This window comes from Dermacentor andersoni, chromosome 6 (genome assembly GCF_023375885.2).
Source record: "Dermacentor andersoni chromosome 6, qqDerAnde1_hic_scaffold, whole genome shotgun sequence".
In the NCBI taxonomy this organism is placed as follows: Eukaryota; Metazoa; Arthropoda; class Arachnida; order Ixodida; family Ixodidae; genus Dermacentor; species Dermacentor andersoni.
The window spans coordinates 166,952,194-166,971,870 of NC_092819.1; the positions used below are offsets into that span (position 1 = coordinate 166,952,194).

Here is a 19,677-nt window from a genome sequence, read left to right on the forward strand (position 1 = left end):
TATATGTCCCACTTTTTTTATTCATACATAATCTTTCAAAGTTCACTTTTTAAGAACAATATCTGATCACGAATATACTCTTAATGCTTCACACACAAAACAATTTGTTACCTTGCTGTGTCCATGAAAGGGTTGTATTAAGAATAATTTTTTGGCAGCCTTGTTGACAGTTTGACAGCATCATTCAGTGAATCCTTAACAGGCACTCTGCAACACTTTTTCAAGAAGGAAAACCAACCTACTGAGTTCAACACATGCGATTTTACATTTTATCACAATCTTAATGCAGCTGGCACATCTGGGTTCAAGCTCATATAGTGCTAACTTAGGCCAGTTGGCAAATGTTGCAGCACTTCATTTGTCTCCTTATGTACTGTGTGTTGTTATGTTTTTTATTGAAGCTCATACTTCTGAGCAGCAAGCAAAATGCAGTTGACTTCATTCCATTAATTCGACTGTGACGGGACCGACGAGACAGACTGAATTATCTGGTGGGTCAAATTTAAGAAGGTGCAGAAGAAATGCCGACACACACGACTGATTTATTTGCCATGGTTTACGTACAGATTCTAACATGCCCCAAAGTGAAACACACGCCCGCTGTCTGTGTGTCCAAAGTGTAAACTAGCATAGAAAGGACAAAAGCACCTAAAATGAAAGAGAAATCAAATGCGCACACAATTTTTATTTAAAAGAAATGGAGAAGGGTCTGATGTGTTGCACATTGCAACCAGTTTTCCAAAGTGAGCTTCGCCGCAGTACATCCGTGCTATGCGGTAAAGCATACGAAAATCGCCAAGGAAGTTTTGTTAAGCACGACACATTAGAAATGGGTAAATACCGCAATCAGACGTTTTGATCTGTGATTATTGGTTGGAGCTCCTCCTGGGCAGGCACAAAATAGGCATTTCCTGCAGGAGATAAAGTCTGTTTAACACATCTACTGTCCTCTAAGGTATGTCACCAAAGGGGTCGCTTATTGGGTTCACTGTAGGGGTCAGCATGCATGCCGACTGCTCAAGTTGGAATTACTGGGTGAAGGCCTATTTTAGTATCAAAATAATAAAGTTTGGACCTATAGAAATGCACGTGTGCCGGCTGGGACTTTCAGCCGGGATCAAATTAATAGGAGTCTACTGTTCTGTAGCCACTGAGCACTGCAGCATGCCAATATTCTGCTATGTGTAGTAGGAGATACATTCTTGCTGCAAAGTCCACTGCCGTATGGTACAGTCGACTTCTGTTAATTCGACTCCGGGTAATTCAATCTTGGCCGGCGGTCATACATTTCTACAGTCCCGAATCTCTTATTTTGATAGTAAAATTGGCCTTCGCGGGATAGTTTGAACTTGAGCAATGACTCGCTGTTGACCCCTATGGTGAACCCAATAACGACCCCTTTAGTGGCAGCAAGTCTACCCCGGCAATGCTTAGGAAACAATGTATGCATTCAACACCTGTGATCGCGTGTCGACAACTCCCATTTATGCCTGCCCTAGGAAACTTTTCAAGCAAGAACCATATATTACAACATTTAATTACAGTATTTACCCGATTCTAATGTGTGCCTCATATGTTAGCACTAGTAGAATGCAAGAATTGTACACTTTTCTTTTCAATTACAGTGGTAAGCTCCCAGCCATGATTCGGTAATGTCTGCCATATGCATTCCAACCCATTTTTATTCTTAAGTAAATTTCCTTTTCATGATCAGGGTCCCTTGCGAGCAACTGACCTAGGTAAAATTACTCCTGTACAGACTCTAAAGGCTGACTGGCGATGTGAATTCTTGAACATTGTCTTCTGCATATTAATCTTCAAACCCACTAACACTTTTTTGGTTAAGGTCCTCAATCACTAATAATTTGTCCCCACTGTTGCTGAGATATTCACCATTGATCCGCATTTCGAATGTGCTGCAACTGCAGATTTGAAATGGCCTTAATCAAAGCCAGGACAAGAATAGGAAAGACTATTGCATTGAGGAATGACCAGGAAAGGAACAGTGCCACTGCCTCTTTGAAGGAGCTTGAGCTCAAGAAGCAAAGTGTTGGCTGACACTGAGATGCAGGTTACCCACATCCAAACCAAAATAAACCCCTTAAAGCAGTGAAACGCAACACTGAGGCATGCGCAGGCTGAGAGTATGTCAGGACAGTTGAGGTTGACTTTCTAGTTTGGAGAATCTCACTTGTGACAAAGTTCGGGCGTAATACCAATGAGCTTGCGATCAGTTGATACAAATAGCTCTATTTGCTTTTGTATGCATTATCGGGATTGGAGCGGTCGTAGTTGTCGGGAGGACCTTGGGACGACAGGGCTAGGTGAGCAGGGTTTATTTGCAGGATTTATATTTAAAACATGATATACATCGCCAGTCTAGCGTGACTCCCACATGGAGCACGCAAGACGACGCATACAGCACACTAGTACATTTCGAGCATGACAACGAGCACTCAGCTCATGACGACAAGCACACCCTAGCAGCCGGCAAACGCTGCTTATAAGCACTTGTTCCCCCCGTCATCATTCGACGTCACCGTAGATGACCCGCCCTTTTGGAGGAGGGCTCACAAACACGTGTTGCACAGGTTTCAGTGCCGCACACACACACAGGTGTAAAGGTCCGGAGCCGACGTCAGAGGGCTTCGTAGAACTCTGCTCCGTCAAGGGTGGCACTGCCGAGTACCACATTCCTGAGCTGACCCCGCGCCACGTGGCTGCCGGTTATCCGCAGTTCTCTGAAGTGCACCCCATCTGGTTAGATTGGAACACGTGCAGCGGGCTGAAATAGCTGGCACGTTGCCACCCCGTACGGCCATTCCTAACAGCATCTCTTTTTATTCGCATTTTAATATGTTCGACTCTATTTGCCGTGAGCTAGACCACTTTTTTTACAGCAAAGCTGTCTATGGCTAGGATCTGGCGGATCGCATCCGCGCATAGACCAACAATTTTTCATACGGTGGGCCGATCCCGAAGATAGTGCAATATCAGGCGGACCCGAGGCAGAAGTGAAGCAGGCATTAAGCACTCCCCATATGTGGGCTGATCCCGAAGGTCGTGAAATGCCAGTCCAACCTGCGGCGGAGATGAAGCAGGCTTTAAGCACTCCCCACACACGGGCCAATCCCATAGGTAGTGCAATACCAGGCCGACCCGCGGCGGAGGTGCAGTTCACCATTCAGGGGCCCACATACACAGCCTCGCTGGTCATCCTTCACAGAGTAAAAAGGCACCAAGTTTTTTTCGATATTTTAGTAGCTGTGCATTTTACAAACCCCTCTTTTCAGTTTTCTGTTTTGAATAAAATGAACACTACTCCTTACTGTTCAAACTGGATTGTTGTTTTTATTTTTTTAACATGCTTACCAGAGAGTGACAGCATCAGGTGACATGGTGTTAGCCCATCTTGACATAAAACAAAGTTCTGTGAAACTTGGCGAAAACCTGAAAAAATCAGGGAATTTGAAAATGTCAACTTGGTAGACACGTTCTTCTAAGCATGCAGTATGGCACATAAGCTTGGAGGTTAACAAAGAATCTCGAGAACATGTTAAGGACCGCACAAAGAGCAATGCAATGATAAATGTTAAGAGACAGGAAGAGAACGGTGTGGATCAAAGAGCAAACGGGGATGGTTGATATTCTAGTAGAGATTAAGAGGAAAAAATGAAGCTGGGCAGGCCATATAATGCATAGGGTAGATAACCAGTGGACCATTAGAGTCGCAGAATGGGTGCCAAGGGAAGGGAAGTTCCATCAAGGATGAAATTTGAAAGCACAAGTTCGCATCAGCTAGTGCAAGATAATTGGAGATTGCAGGGAGGCGCCTTCATCCTGCATTGAACTTTAAAATAGGATGATGAATGCGTGCAACTCTGCAAAAAGAAATTTGGGCCGGAAATAGCTTGCACACTTTACCAAGACACGAAACCAAATTTGTATGCTTTGCCACTAACACGGATGTATTCCAGCGAAGCTAACTTATGAAACGCGGCCACCATTGTGCAATCATCTATTTCATTGTTGGAACAGCTTGCGAAACGTAGCATGATGTGTTGGAAGGAGCCCTGTAACTTTTTTTCTTTATAGCCGGCTATATGATGCACATGCTGAATTTTTTCTAATTAATGCTAGGTGATATGCAAATTAAGCAGTAATTTTATGCAGTATTAAAACGTACCTTAGTGTAACAGTACAATGAGAGATGTAATCAAGAATTTGTATGTATGCACATTTGAGTGTGCATGCTGTTTTCCTGAGCCTACTTCGAGTTCACCAGACCACATCGAATCGCGCCACACCTAATTAAGGAGCGCAGAAGCACATCTACCACATTCCCGAGGCGCGGCATGTCCAAACCCACTGCTTGACTCTTCCTGAAAGTGTAGCGGGAGCCTGGCACGGTTCCAGGTAACGTAGGTCCCGAGCAAAGCTGCTTTGCAGCTCTGAAAGGGTGCTCGAAGACAACCAGTCTCCCCCCATCCGCCTATTGTGACGGTGCTTGCAAGCCGCGAGGCAACGATGGCCGTAATGCACCGTGAAGCCCTGGGAGCAATCCCCCCCGTCCACCTTTGTGACGGCAGTTGCAGACCAGGAAGGCAATACCGCAGACAAGTAGTCCCTCCGACAACTGGAGCCCAAGGAGCGACCCTCTGAGCCGAATGTGACTTGCACTTGCACGGGCACCTACCATTGGCCGAACGTGACTTCGAGACACCGAAGGGGTTAAAAGCCAGAGATTGGGAGCACCAGAGCATTCCTCCATTCATTTCTTTCGAGCTTCTTGTCACGGGCCGCAGCGTCCGAGTTGCTGCCGGCCCGTAATGACTTTATGACTTAATTTCTTTGTACTCTCACTGTAAATAATGTAAATAAACCTCCAGTTTTTATCTCAAAGTTCTCCTCAACCTCGGCAAGGTCCAAAATCTGGGGGACAGCAACTGGAATTGTCCTCCAGATCCAACAATGCATGCGTGCTGTCATCCTTGAGTGCGCACAGACGTGAAACTGGTGCACTGGTCTCAGTGCAGCTTGGTAGCTCATAGTTTGTGAGGGGATTCGTAATGGCAATGCTCCATCACGTCACAATGCAGCAGTCAACACTGAAGAGAAGAAATGCTAATCTTACCGACACTGCACATGCGCAACAAGCCAATGAGAGTGCTGACACGTGATCTTGAAGCTCGCCAGATCCATCACCTTAATTTGTGCGTCGTACATGACAGCATAATCAACATTTAATCATCAATTTATTTCAACTACCATGTACGTCGATGTTGCTTCTGTAGTGTTGATACTTTGTTGACACCCCCCCACCCCTTTTTTTCTTCAAGGATACCTCTGACAGTGAAAAATAAGATTGTGAATGTCCACATCAACAGGAACTGGCATAAGATGCAACCATTTGCGACCTTTTTAACAGAAGCTTGTATTGCCTCACTGGTGTCGGTGTTACTGCACGAAAAAACCCAAGCTGCGGAAAAATAGAAATTGCTTATCAGGCTGCGGATTCGAACCACCGATCCACGGGTTGCGAGACCACCACGCTAACCGATTCGGCCAGTGCCAGTTCATCAAACACTGCCTTTAAGGAGGGTAAGTAGAAGCCGCGCAAGGCATGAGCCAATCACGGGCGTACCCTTCCTCCAGAGGAGGGAAAGGGTGTGTTCGCTCGCCTGACACCTGCAGTTTCCCACACCAGTTCAGGCCCAGCAGTCAGATGGGGAGGCCGCGTTTGGTCTGTTCTGCCAAAGAGCAGGCTGCGTTGAAGGAATGGCAGTGGGAACACGCAGTGTTCGATTGATGCCACCAGGAACTCGCTCGAAAAAGAGGTCGACAATGACGTCCGGACCTCGCCGTGAGGCGTTACAAAGTGCCGCAGATCCCAAGCTTCGCTTGCACCCCGCTTCACAGCAGTGGAAGGGCAGTAACTTTTTTGGCCTCCATCCTTCAGTCATAGTCCAAGCATGCTCTTGCTAAATAGAATCATTCTTGGCAACTAAAAGTTAGTGTTTAAGTGCAATTAAAGCTCGTCCATGGAACAGTTTCCAGGAGTTCAGAATTTCACAATAAGTAGAATACCATTTTGTTGGCAAGTACTATGGCAGAGGTAGTGACCTATAGGTAGATACTGAAAGAGCCAGTATTCAGTAAAAACTTATAAATGTAAACAAATTTGGCCTAGTCTAGTTTAGAGTAATTGGCAGATACCTGTTTTTGCAGACTTATTCTAAGTGAAGGTTTAGCGCTACAGGACTGTGTGCCCGTTTCATTCCAACTACATCTGCCCAACTGATGCCATTATAGATTGACATTACTGAATATCATCTGCAATCACATTATTTATTCATGAATTAAACTTGCGCAGGTAACATGTATGTACCGTCAAAAAGAGTAGATTTGAGAGAGATTATACAGCTAGCAACGTACTGCAAAAGTAAAAGGTCACAAAGCGAATTTGTTCTCATGAAAAAAGTATAACATTATTTGCAATGTTGTTAGAACTTCAAAAATAAATTTTTTGTTGTAAGGCACAACTAGTAAACAACTATAGTAAGAATTTCATTTAAAGTTGGAGGAATGGTACAACTCTTCGCATTCTGGGGAGTTAAAAAGAGTGGAATTAAGAGACCTCAACTCTGTCAAGTAGGAATGAAATGGAGGGCCCTGCCCCATTCTGCAACTTTACTGTGGACCAGTGTATGCCAACATGGCAACTAAGAAAAAAAATTGGGTATTTCATGGTGCGTGTAGATCCATAGACTTTTGTTCCCAACGGTATCTTTTGATGACATGCTCAGGCTTTTTTTTTTTTTTTAGTCACTTGTTGCACTTTTATGCGATAAAATCTACTTGAACCTCTCTCTTGTGGTTGCAAGATCCGCAGGCGAGCTCGTTCCCTCAATCGGCTGCCACCACCCAGTACCTACTCATCACATAACCATATCTTGTGAACATTATATACATCTTTTTTTTTTTCACCCCCTAGCATTCTGGGCGATTTCCTGAGTGATGAAAACAAGCAATACATAAAATCAGCAACATCTATCATTACGACAGATTCATAACAATAGTGCTGCCACTACATTGTTTTAGCTTTCTATACTAAATAAACTCACTGGGTCTGCGCTCGGTGTGGGCAGGGGTAAGCTTGAACACGCAAGTTTTTGGTAACATTCATAACAAAGCAAACAAGCTTTCAGGACTATAAACCTTTCAGTCGCATCAGCTACGTGGGAGCAAAATATACATTAAAAAAACTGGAAAAAAAGGCACACTGTTATATGCCACTAATCCTTTCCTAAAAAGCTGCAAGAATTTTAGGCAGTTTTGATAGAATTATAGCATGGCACAAAGCTATTGGTGCTGTGCATTTGGTCACCGCAAGCAGCTGTACATTGTTAACCTCTCTGGTCAATCATGTCTGCTGCAGAAGCATCCCTAGTATGTCTACAAATTTCAAGATACTTGATTTAGTGCAGTATCACTCTTTGTTGGCCTTTTTATCAGACTGACGCAGAAGTGGGAGCACTGTACACTGTTCACATTTTCTTTGAGCGCAAAAGATAAGTATGCGTTGCATTCACCACTAATAGAACATATTTAATGCTGTTCTTAAGTTTACAGCCTTACAGCACATGACACAGGTATTCATGACAAATCTGTGCATGTCATACAGACAGCTGAAATTTCAAATGAAACACCACTTTCCTCCCTCTAGAGAAAGTGCCACACCCAGCCAGAGTCAAGGCAACACAAACAAACAGTGCGACGCAAAACACAGTCTTAAAAGTGTCGCTCACCATGACGCATTACTTCAGTAAATCGCCCAATTCAGAATGCGCAATGCCACGGTGGAATATGTGCCACGCAACAAAACTGGATAAGAAAAAAAAAAATGGGTGGTGCTAGTCACGTGAACCCGATGTGGTTCTTCGGCTCAAGTATGTGACAAGGCAAGGAAGGAACGTCGCTTGCGGATGCTACTCCAGGCAGAGGGAGAAAGTGTCTCTGTTGGCAGTCATGCTCACCTCATGGTGGTATGGTAAGAGGGCATTCAATTTCTTCTGTCTCCTCTAATAATAAACCAGTTTAAAAGATTATTTCGGTAAAGCAATGCGAGAAGTCTGAAGTCATTACTCAAAACATTCATTGTGGATATGAAGTCCAATGCATGTGGAACTGTCAAAAGTGGTACACTCATATTCTTCTCGTCTACTTTCAAGAACTTTCACTCTAAATTGACCTAGACCTCTGCATTGTCACAGACAGCAGGAAGCAACCTTGAAGTCTGTTGAATTCCTCATTAATGCATGAAAATCCAGGATGCAGCAGCAAAGTAACAGTCTACTACACATAACTCCATCTCTCTATCTTCACCTCTGCGTTCAGGCAATGAAATGCAGTTTTTACCATAGCGAACATGAGATGTTTACTTGTTGGAGATGCAGCTCTTAGCCTGCCTACGTGACTGTGATATTTAAAAAGGATGCCAGTTATTTAAAACTATGTTATTATTAAAAAAAAATACCATCTTTCATGTTCGTAACATGCCAGGAGGCAATAATCACCTTGAAAAGTAATTATGTCCCATGGCTGTATTCGGGTCTCAAGAAGCTTAAAATTGCAGTGTAAACTAAAACTTGCTAGGGGGCCTGATCAAAGGCCCTAAAAAACCAGGCCACACAGGGGGCTAAATGTTTCTTCAATAGGATAGAAAGTTTGCGATGGAAAGTTAACACCAAATATAAATGAAAATATATTACTTCAGACTTACCACCAGACTTTCACAATTCGAGTCTTGTTCTCCAAGATGCATTGCCATTCCGATTTGTCCAGCTAGCGAGAAATGCAGTTCGTATTGCCTCCGCCAATGTGTTGCAAATGCACATGTGATGAACTCTACAAAATGAGAGCAGCATTGAAGAGAAACTGAGTAGCTGAAAGTGCACGCACTGTTGCTTCTACGCACAATATGGAACTAAACAGCAGGGTTAAATTTCGTTAAAAGAAATTTCGTTCATATTGAAACATAAGTTGACTCTGAATATAAGACAACCCCTTACTTCAAGACATCGCATTACAGTCCCCTTTATAATGGAAAACTACGTTTTATAAGAAATTGGCACTGAAAGCACCATGCCCCGCTTTGCTTTTGTGTACCATGCAGAAATTCTAGATTCTAAGCTTATGTTTTAAATGTAACGAAACTCGTCAAATTTGGTGCAGTGGTCGCCGAGAAAAACGAATACTCCGTTTACATGTATTTAGATCGGAACACCCGAGCTAAAGCTTCCTCTTAAACGCGCCCGCCACGCGGATATGGTGTCTAGAAGCTTATCTAGACGCCATAACGCGGAGGCATTGCCGAGCCCAAACCGACGGAGCAGTACGGGATCCACATTTTGTCTGCTGGAGGCACCGCCAAATTATACTAAACAAACAAACGTTGCGTACACTTAGTACACGCGCAAATTTCCTCTTTATAGCGACAAGGTAGGGGACTGTGGCTTGCACTGGCAGCCGGCTTTACCTATGCGCCGCCAGTCTGGTTCCTCAGACGTGTAACGATTGCGACAGTGTACGCGGCGGAAGAAGCACCTGGGACTTCTGCAAGACCACACAAAACCTTGCCTCTGTGCATTATCTAACTCCTTCTCATTACCGTTAAACAAAACTCGAGAACACAGTCAAGAATTTCGCATTGAGCTGAGAGTACGCTGCACAAGGTCTACTGAAAGACGGAACTTTTAACGACAGCTTGTAGGCTAACTTCAAGATGTATCGATAAGTAACGGTTCAATAACTGTAGAATAAAGACGTCCACTTGCCTGTCTGTTCACGCCAATACCGCAAGCTCTTTTCAGAAGCACGAGACGGGCGCTGTAAAGCATTGAGACAGTTCATTCGGCGAAATTAACCGCTTGCATTTCCAATGCAGCGAAAAATCAAGTGAACGCTTAGTGTGTATTAACGATGTTGACGATGCAGTCGGCCATTTTGGGAAGTTTTAGGCATGGATCGGCTTGGCTATAGATGCGCACAATCTTTGGAAGCGACTTTTTTGTTGTTGTTGCCAGACGAACTAAACTTTTTTTACTAAAAATCGCTGTGTTAAACTTTTTTTTTTTTTTTACAGAGAAGATATGTTTATCGTAAAGGTATGGTGGCTAGCATACACTCTTAAGCATAATTACACCCTTTTGTCACAACGATAATCGTCATCTGTCTTGTCAGCATTTCCTGTTTTTAACGCGGCGAGCCCGGTACTTTCCAGTAACGAACGGCATGCGCGTTATCAGAATGACATGGCATTCCCGACTGGAAAGTAGCGGGCGCGGCGCTTTGAAGAAAGGAAACGCAAGCAAGGCAGATGACGATTATCGTTGTGTGGCAGAGGTACGCTGCAAAGGGTTATCTCTGCCACGCAACAATAATCGTCACTCTTACACTCTAAAAACAGTTGCACCCTTTGGGGTGTATATTTGCCACACAACGATAATCGTCATTTGTTTTGTACGCATTTCCTTTCTTTAACGCGGCGAGCCCGGTACTTTCCAGTAACGAACAGCATGCACGTTATCAGCATGACATAGCATTCCCAACAGGAAAGTAACGAGCGCAGCGTTTTCAAGGAAATGCGGGCAAGACAGATGACAATTACACTCTTAAAACAGTTGCACCCTTCGGGGTGTATATTTGTCCCACAACGATAATCGTCATCTGCCTTGCTTGCGTTTCCTTTCTTGAAAACTCGGCGCTCGCTACTTTCCTGTCGAGAAAGCTGCGTCACACTGATAACGCGCATGCCGTTCGTGACTGGGAAGTACTGGGCTCGCAGCCTTAAAGAAAGGAAATGCGGGCAAGACAGATGACGATTATTGTTGTGGGGCAAGATACGCCCCAAAGGGTGTAAATTTTTCTAAGAGTGTATGTTGTGGCAAATATACACTCCAAAGGGTGTAAACTTTTCTTAGAGCTTACACTCTCAGGCAAAGTTACACCCTTTGGAGTGTAGGACACACTTTCGATCGGGATAGAATTTCTCAGTCGTGAATGGCTCCTTTGAGGCATCTGCGGGAGGGAAGCCATCGGGGTAGTGAATTTCGATGCGGATGGGACTTGATCGAGATCGAAAGTGGCCGTGTGACACAGGTCTACTCTCTTAAAAAAAGTTTACACCCTTTGGAGCTTATCTTGTCCCATAACGATAATCGTCGTCTGCATTGCTTGCGTTTCCTCCCTTGAAAACTCTGCGGTTTCCTGTCGAGAATGCTTTGTCAGGCTTATAAAGCGCATCCGTTCGTGACTAGGAAGTACCGAGCTCGCAGTGTTAAAGAAAGGAAATACGGGCGACACAGATGATGATTATTGTTTGGGGTCAAAATACAACCGAAAGGGTGTATATAAGAGTGTAGCAGTTCCATGCACTTCAGCATAGAAACAGAGTCTACTGAAATAGAGAATTGTCATTAGGCATATTGTGCAAAAAAGAAAGAAAAAGAAATACAGTAAAACCTAGTTTATAGACATGTACAATAACAGTGCTTGACTATCAAAACTACTTCATACTCCACCGCATTTGTAATGAACTGTTCTCCTGCATCCGTTAAGCATGTCACCACCATCCAGCATCATAAAGATGTGCTCTTCCGATAAATATGCCTTTCTATAAAATGGAGTCTTATAAAAAGTCATACAATCTTGGCAGTTCATTGAATAACCAACTATGTTAAGAATAACTGTAGAAAGTTTAAGTGAAAATATTGCAAAAAGATTTGCTCATATGCTTGTTGGTATATAAAGGAAATGCAATAACACGGGTCCAGAGAAAAAAAATTGAAATGCCGGCAGTGCTTACAAAAAACATGAGCAGAGCTAAAGATTCTCAAGATTCATAGCTACCCTGTCTCCTTCTGATTTTAATTCTTGTCAGCTTGTTTTGCACCATCAGCATGGTAACTGCAGGCCTTCACAGTTAGCATCTGGTGATTTGCAAGACTATTTTGCTTGTGTAAAGGCCAGGTTCCATTTAAGCTTGTTCCAACACATTAAGTATTCCTCTCTTGCAGGCACGAACCCAGGTGGTGGGAGCCCTGCCCGCCCCCTCCCCGCCACCACTCCTCACACATTCCTAAAGCATCGCCAAATGAATTTTGATATTTGACAGCTATTGAGCTGCCATTTTGCTGCCTTTTTCACTCCTTTTGGATGATGGTAGTTATCGGCATTTCTTGGGGTGTGAAGGCCAGTTTTCTCATAGATTCGGTGCCTGCGCGATGAATTCAAGATGCCTTTAGTTTTCACCATCTATTCAACAGTCATGTGCATCGCTGTTGCTTCGTTAGTTCAACCTTCTTTGTTTAGACTGATACATGGACCAGGAAAGGGATTCGTTTCTTAGTCAGCTGGTCTGTATGCTCGTGGAACGAGTTGCAGTCAGAGAAAACACCAATTGCCATTAACTTTTCCCTTTGCTTCATTATTTCCTTGCGTGGCGGCTCGCCGCAACGCTGGCGAGCTGAAACAATATACCCGCGATATGGGTTAGATAAAGTGGAAAATAAAATAATGCGAAACAGCATCAATCATGAAACCCTGCAATAACCCTTAAACCCATAAGCAATATGACTCATGCGTAACCTCATCTGGTTTTTCCCTAATTGTACAGCACTTTTCGTGCAAAATTGGCAACTGGAAACAAGAGTCACAAGGAGCTGAGAAATTAAACAATCTACTAAGGGAGAGAGCCAAGGCAACAGCCAAAGAGGAAAATAAAGCAAAAATTAACAAATTTAACCGTTTATGAAAATAATTATGGATAAACATCTTTTTATTTAAAGAAGAAGTAGAGTAAACGCCACCAGAAGTAGGGAACAATTCCGTGTGTCTTGAATGACGCTTCTACAGTTACCAGTCAAACCGCCTGATGTTGCCACTTCTCTGCTGTGCTTATGTGGGCTTTTTTCTAACCTTTCACGGTGGGTGCAGCATGTCTAGAACCCCAGTGTCCTGCGCTCTATACGGTTGCACGGGACTGGCGGCCACGCATCGTTACACAACTTCCCGAATAACAATAAGAGTCAGTTCTGGCACTTGGTAGAGCAGTAAACGAGGGATCTAAAAGATATGTGATTGTTCCGCAAATATATATTTCTCTATAATTCTTCTAGAGGTAATTCAAAAAACGCAACTATAGTCGGATGCAACCTAAGTATGCAGCGAAGCTTTGCCCATGGCCTCATAACTGCCAGCCACTGTTCCTCTGTGAGGCTGCAAATAATTCATACTTCAAACTTTTCCTGTTAGGCAAATAAGGCAGTAACCACAAAAATAAAATTATTAGCGCGTAATTTTATACATTTTCCCTCGCCTATAAAAGTATAATGGCGAAAGTCGAATTATTTATTGAACTGAAAATTATAAAATGCTTGCTTTGCTGCAACTATTTGTTTTCAAGTTTCAGTGCAGTTGGCAGTGAAGTTTCATGAGTAAAACGGGTTCAGCGGTGAAATGAACTGTACCGCAAACTTTTGAAGAGTGAAATGCTCAGACTCCATACACTTTGTCCGTGTCTGTTGCACACCTCATTGCTTCCGCCAATGAAAAGGCTCTTCAAGAACAGCAGGCTCTCCGGATCTATCAAGCACAACACATTGTTGAAAAGGCCACGTGACGTTGATTTTGTTTGCTTTTGTGATTGGCTGGCTAAGTAACACAACCCCACGTGGTTCATGTGCCATGGTTGCTATGTATTCTACTATAGAAATCTTTAATTTACATTTTCACTTGTTTACTTGTTCTTGGCAGTGTTCTTCCTGTGGTTCTTTCCAGCGTGAGTCCATTTGATGTGGTTCCTTGTTTGCCATGTAAAGTAGAAGTGCATATCACAGGCCTACCTGTGAGGTGCACCTTAATTTCATTTCTCTTTTCGGGTTTATGTGTGTTTATCGTGAATGGTGGGCATTATTCATATTTGTATAATAAAGGTACCCCCCCCCCTAATTTGCATAGGAAAGAGACCTATGGTTGCCCCCCCCCCCCCCTGAAAAAAATTACTGGGTACACGCCTGCTCTGTTGCCATTGATGAAATGACGCAGAGGAATGCATAGAGCAAACTTTAGAGTCGGAAGGCTCGCATCGATGTCACAGGTTGTCCTTTCCCTTTATGCACCATTAAAAGCACTCATTGGGGTTAAAACAATGTTTGACTAGTTGCTAACATATTTCATAGTTTCCTTCCAGCACAGACCCTCACTCCAGAATGCTGCAGTCACACTGAACATCAATTTCCAAGTTTCAGTGCGCTTCCTGAACCGCTCCCTCTGCCAGATCCATCCACAGTAATTTTGGGTAGTTATTCCCGTAAAACTTCCGGGTCCCTTGCCTTGGCACTCAACCTCAGTACACTGTAGCTACTAGTATAGATGAGAAAATTATGCCGTATAAACAGAATAAAAGGCAATTTCCTAAACATGCAAAAGCATGCAAGTTCCTTTAACGCGCAAAAAGCATGGATAGCAGGCATATTTCTAATTTAGTGTGTTCACTGTGCGAAAGCTTACATTTACATATATGGAAGCATAGAAAGAATGTTTCAAAGCATTAATTACATCCTTGAGCTTAATAATTAACATAAAAATTTCTATATAATTTGGGCAATCTAATCTTGCACATAAAACCAATTCATTCAGTTTTGCAGACACTAAATGGCCTCACAAGTTTCACTATGTCTTTTGGAAGAACGACACAGGAACATAATTTCTGCTGCAAAATGTTTTCCAGTAAAACATCTAATTGGGAAGAAAAGCATTCTAAAAAAAATATACAGGGTTTTCAACTTACCTATCCCAAATGAAATATGCAGTAATTTTTGCCAGTCTGTCTTTTACAGTTCTTTTAACAAAGGAATTATTGCCATGTGATGCTTTGTGCACTACACACAAAATACAGTGAATGACAATGTCATTCATGCTTAAAATAAAAAAGAACATTGCTTCCCAAGTGTTGCTAGCGGCTACTTCCTAATATGGGTTGTAGGCACTTAAAGTTCAAAATTATCAAGTGGAAATGAGAGTGAAGAAAGGCAAATAAGGAGGTTAAAGTGAAAACACTGTATTAGGCACACCTGCAACTAATAGAGAAGAAAACTCAACTAACAACCCCATGAAGGTACTAGCAGAAGTGAAAAAGTATGGAAAAAAAATAAACGAAACACTAAATCGGAAGTCAGTCGATACACAAACAGATACGTTGAACATTGATGGCACTCTTGTAGATGGTACGGAACTTGTGGACCGTTTTAACAACTTTTTTGTTAAAGTAGGATGCATAGATCACAACATTCATGATACAATGCATGCCGCTTCATTAAAAGAATCTTTATTCCTAAAGCCTACTAGCATCCCTGAAGTGATTACAACATTTTCATCCTTGAAAAATAGCCACAGTCGAGACCTAGATTTAGAAATTAGGCCAATTAAGTGCGTCATAGACTTACTTGCACCTGCAGTAATGCACATTTTTATTATTTCCCTGTCAACCGGAGTTTTCCCGCGTAATATGCAGGTAGTGAGAGTAATAGTTCACAAAGGAGGTACAAAAATAATATGGGCAATTATCGGCCAGTATCTATACTTCCTGTGCTATCAAAGGGACTCGAAAAAATTGTTAACTTTCGTATTGATAATTTTAAGCAAAAACAGCCTGCTAACCGACTGTCAACACGGGTTTAAGAAAAAGCGGTCTACGGAAACTGCTTTAAGTATACAGAAGGAGCTTATTCTAGAGAACACTGAAAAAAAAAATGTCTGACTTTAGGGTTATACTTAGACTTCAGCAAAGCCTTTGATAGGGTCAACCAGAAATTGCTGCTGATAAAGCTGGAAAAATATGGCTTCCGAGGAATAACAATTGAACTTATCTGATCTTATTTAGAAAGCCGACATCAGTTTGTTGAAATTAATGAGAACAGATCGCAGATAAAACCTTTGACAGCGGGTGTGCCCCAAGTTAGCATTCTTGGCCCGATACTTTTCCTGTATTACATTAATGATATTGTACAAGTGAGCGATATGTGTAAATTTGTCGCGTATGCAGATGATCGCTCTGTTTTCTTTATAGGTAATGATTTAAAAGAAATAACGCCTATAGCAAGCTCCGTTTGTTATGGACTTCGAGCATGGTCTAATTAAGGCAAACGGCCTCATCCACAATGAAACCAAAACAAAATGCGTTATTTTTCATGCTCCGGGAAGTTCTACTACATTGCCAGATAACATTGTGTGGGGTACGTATAAAAATACCATTACATCATCCATAAAAACCGTAGGCGTAATATTTACAGTACATATGTCTTGGAATGAACAAGTTAGTCATGTTTGCTCAAAGGTACGAAAAGTTGTTGGTGTGTTAAATTGCAATAGAAGTGCATTACCTTTTACAGTTAAGCGTCTCATTTATCATGCTCTTTTCCATTCACACCTCAGTTACTGTTCACTTATATGGGGTAACACTACAGCGCAAAATATTCAAATGCTGGAAATACTTCAAAAGAAAGCGATTCGGGCGATAGCAAACGTTTCTTTTTTTCGAGCATACGCAAGAGCTTTTCCAACAAAACAGAATAATCAGAGCCCGTGACATATTTCAAAACATTACTAAGCTATAGAAATGCTATGCTGGGAAAGCTCGATTCATTCCTAGCCCTGGCAACTCTACAACAGACTAGAAGTGCATATTCATATCGTCACCAGGCACCACACACATACTAATTATGGCTGCCAATGCCTTAAACATACACTACCTTCTCTACTTAACTATTTTAACCAACAACATGTTGATGTGTTATCTCTAAACAAAACTAAAATATTGGATTTGTTCTTATAGATGTGTATTGTTAACTGCTCTAACAGTTCCACAGAACTTATCATATACTCTCGTTGTGTTTATACGTTCACACTTGTAACTATTATTCCTAGAATCCAGGTTTCCGCTGCAGTGATTGTGCCCGGACTACGTGGCAGGGTTCTGCGTTGTAAACTGGATGCTGCAAAGGGCGTCTTCGCATTTGTTAAAATTCAAGGATGTGACGACGCCCTGGGCTATGTTGCCGAGATGTCTGTTGTGAAAGCAGCAGCCTATATGCAGATATTTTTTTTTTACATAGATGCATATATATATTTGCAAGTATGTATAATAATTTCTAAACAAAAGAACATTTCCTGATGGTAACTTGTGTTTATTGTACAGTTCTGTGAAATTTGTTATATTTATATATGTATGTGTGTTTATGTATATAGAAGGGTTGAAATCAGGGCCAGTTGGTACATACTTGAACGAAAAAACCAGTCAAAAGCACAAAGGACAAGAGGAGTCTTGTCTTTTCATGCTATGTGATTAGCGATGATGCAGTTGCGCATGCTCTGCTGGCCTTGCTGGGACTACACCGATTCTAATAAACCTCAGTGGATAGTCCAGTCGTTGTGGTGTGAACCTCTCCTCTTGTCCTTTGTGTTTTTGACTGGTTTTTTCGTTCAAGTATGTATATATGTATATATATGTATACATACATTGCTTTTGCATTCTTATGATATATGCGACTGAGTCTGTGTTAAATAATAATATGCAAGATAACAGATTATATATGTATACTGGGAGTCATTTGACACAACTGTATTATAACTAGTTTCTATGTAATAACATGAAAATTTCTATATGTATTTGTGTTCAGAAATACTCTTATATCCACACTTCATGCGTGATTGTATTGCTACACCAGCCGCTTTCGTGCCTGTCTGGGAGACCGGAGCTTTGTCAAGCCGAAGAGATTTCGGCTTTTTTCCGGCTCTCCCTTTTTCACCTTGTATCCAGTGGTGAAAATAAAAATCATGATGATGATGATGTAGCAGAATATGGTCACAGAACTGAAATGCCACTGTACTGAATTTTGTTAAACTGAAAGGCATTTGAATTGGGTTGAATGGTGTTTCGATGGGGGATATAAAAAAGTTTGTACAGCTGAATAATTTGTTTAAATGACGTTCAAGTGGTAGTTTACTGTATATTGGTTTTCTTGGATAAAAAATTTAGTTGGAAACAGTGCCTTGTATGTCCTCATTTTTTCTGAAACATTGCTCGATGAACAAGAGGCGCAAAAAGACGCCTTTCTATTTTGTCTCTTCCGACCTAACTGGCATTTGGCGAATATCTCTTGCGTGCGGGAGAAAGTAAGGAGGGGGGGGGGTGTATATTGGAAAAAATTTGGCAGTGTCTGGCTCCTCCTGGGGTGGTGTTAAAGGTGTGTATGAACCACTGCTTAGATAAATGGAACTCTGTACCTTTTTCTCAGTACAAACATTCGTGAATGTTCACTTCTTATTCCAGCAGTTTAAAAATGTCTGGATAGGCCCTATATCACAATATGTCCCAAGCCTCCTATTTTTTTTCTTTATTTAAGAGGACTTGAAAGCTTTCGAACTTCAATGTTAATGAAAAGAATGTTACAACTTTCAATAGCAAGGGATCGCTATTATCAAGACTCCACAAAATGATGCAAAAAGAGCTGTTCTGCATGAGCAATTTTCAATATTTTAATTCTGAGAAGCAGTTATTAAGTTTTGAGGAGAAAGTTTGTTGAACGTATGTTCCAGCTTGTAAACCGCGCACAAACTATTTGAGGGCAGTAAGAAGATTTTCTATTGTTTAATATCAAGAGTTGACGAACAGCCATAGTTCAGCAATGTCATGTGTTTTTTTCATTTTGAAGAGCAAAAATTATCTCAACATATCTGAGCTATCAACACTACAATAGTTCATGACGTTAGCCATTCATCAAGTGGGGGATCAAGTTTACAATTTTTATCCTGTGAATTTTTAGTTGGTCTAATAGGGCGATGGTTCATCTCAATACCCCCATTCACCAGAGGGCTACAGGATTGGGACACCACCTGTGCATATGTAGGAATAAAATTAAGGCACTGACTATGTGGGCAATAAAGCTATGAAGGGATGGTCAGAACATAGGCAGTAAGCTTTATCATGGTACCACACCTATTAGTGCTGCTGCTGCCTTGCCCACTGAAGAGGGGCAATACAGTGGTGATAGTCTTGTAGACAGTGCCATCGACATCATGATGATAGAAAAGTCTGAAATGGCATCATTGTGTACATTATTCACATAGCCCAGTGGGTCACTGGACAAACTACGACTGTCTCCCAAACAGAAGATAAATCAGTCCATGCTTGCATGGAGGAAAAATTGCACAAGCTTAGCAGGAGTCAATGGGATTAACAAGATTCCACTGTAACTGGAATGAGAAAATACTGCGTTATAATTGACTTACAGTGCAGTGTTAAGCACGACAGCAGCACTGCATTAAAGCATCAATGTTCTAATTGATTTTCCTCAAACATGTTATGGTACTACTCTTAGTGACTAAGTAGGATTTGTATAAAGGCACCAAGCTGGTTTGCTTCAAGAAGTGACTTCTGATCTATACTTTGAGAAAAAAAAATGTTGCACTTATTGCTGGTTCATTGGCATGCATCTTACTCAGTAACAGAAACTTAGCAAGTGGACCTACTTGGCTTGGACCTTCAGGGTGACAGATAGATGGGCATTGACATGTACAGTCAAAGACATAAGAAAATGCCTGGGACCTCCAAAATCG

General features: G+C 42.0%; 1 long non-coding RNA gene across 8 annotated transcripts in view; it reads right to left on the reverse strand.

Moving 5' to 3' along the window:
• Positions 1 to 19,435, reverse strand: part of LOC129382686 (uncharacterized) — a 45,983-nt gene extending 26,548 nt beyond the window's left edge. Inside the window, exons 1-4 of one of the 8 annotated variants that reach the window (XR_011895318.1) lie at positions 19,058 to 19,435; positions 9,837 to 9,888; positions 8,783 to 8,907; positions 3,373 to 3,450 (exon numbers count right to left, since the gene is read on the reverse strand). This is a non-coding gene — a long non-coding RNA (uncharacterized lncRNA). The other 7 variants (XR_008610731.2, XR_008610730.2, XR_008610726.2 and 4 more) reach the window with 7 other exon arrangements.
• Between the last annotated feature and the right edge of the window lie 242 nt (positions 19,436 to 19,677).